The 1,233-nt window shown below is 52.1% G+C and overlaps 1 long non-coding RNA gene across 1 annotated transcript; it reads right to left on the bottom strand.

Annotated features, from left to right (window-relative positions):
* Positions 1-6: 6 nt before the first annotated feature.
* On the bottom strand, positions 7-1,227 carry LOC127921403 (uncharacterized). Its single transcript, XR_008108984.1, has 3 exons — positions 914-1,227; positions 328-768; positions 7-217 (listed from the first exon to the last, which is right to left on the bottom strand). It is a non-coding gene; the product is annotated as an uncharacterized LOC127921403 (long non-coding RNA).
* Positions 1,228-1,233: the final 6 nt, after the last annotated feature.

Here is a 1,233-nt window from a genome sequence, read left to right as displayed (position 1 = left end):
CTGTCAGATGCCAGACGGGTGAGGGCACCGGGGGCATCTCCGGTGGATCAGTGAACTGCCGCCCAATGCCCAAGGCCAGAAACTGCTTGCACTCCCCGAAGGTACCGTATACCTGCGTATAGCTACGCATCCAGGACTCGCCGTGACTTTCACACAGCTTGCTGTAGGTCTGTGACGCACTGTTCCCCAAAGTACGAGACCTCAGCATCCTCACAACCTTAGGTCACAGGACAGCCGAGAGAGAAAGAGAGAGAGCGAGAGAAAGCATATGAATGACATGCATTAATTTAACTTCATTTACTAACTAACAAAACCTTGTGAACTTACTTGTATGTCAATATTGCTGGAAACTGTCAGTCAGCTGGACGCTCGGCAAGGTCCCGTGACCACCCCGCGACCTTCTTCTTACACCGGCCGCATTCCAGGTACTCAGTGGCCATGAGATACCAGAGGTCGATGTCCAAGACCCTCCGGATGGTCTTGTTGTAGAGCCCAGCCTTGCACAGTGTGCCTCTGCACCCAGACTGGGGACATGCCAGCTTGAATGCCCATAGTACGTACGGGCACCCAAAGGAACAGCTGACATGCGAAGAAGGGGTCGGGGGATGCGGGTGGCTGATTGTAGATCGGCCGTGGTTGGGGAGGGTTCCACCACGTGACCAGGCCAGTGGTGAGTGTCGACCTCCCAAAGCTGTTCCTGGTGAACAGCGTGATCCACCGCTGCTGCTCCTTGGTGAGAGATGAACGCCAACTCTCTGGAAGCAGCAGCTGAGTGAGAGGAGAGAGTGATGGGGGAGAAGGGATGGTAATGTTTCAGAGAAACGGACAGGGAGAGAGTATGCAGGAGACAAGACAACTGTGTCCAATGTTTAATATCTTAACAATGTGGAGTAATTACAGTTGATGAATTTACCTCAGCAGCGGGCCTTGGAGGCGGGCCTTGGAGGCAGGAAGGACTGCCGGGGCAAATCCTCCTCTTCGCTCCGCCCTAGTTATGGCAGGAGCAGGGACCGGGGCTCGGTCATTTGGAGGGAGAGGCCGAGGGAGCGATGGGTGGACCTGTAGGGCTACGGCTTTTGCAGTGACACAGAAATAAATAGGTTAAATTAATGAATAAATGCTTCCATGAATGAACAGACAGACATATGTACATGTATGTAAATGTAGATAACAGTGATTAAGTTAATAGCACAATTCCAACATGCCCAGATGAATATCAATCAGTGATAGGAT

This window comes from Oncorhynchus keta, unplaced genomic scaffold, assembly GCF_023373465.1.
Source record: "Oncorhynchus keta strain PuntledgeMale-10-30-2019 unplaced genomic scaffold, Oket_V2 Un_contig_22390_pilon_pilon, whole genome shotgun sequence".
Taxonomy (NCBI): Eukaryota; Metazoa; Chordata; class Actinopteri; order Salmoniformes; family Salmonidae; genus Oncorhynchus; species Oncorhynchus keta.
This window is presented reverse-complemented; position numbering and strand designations above follow the sequence as displayed.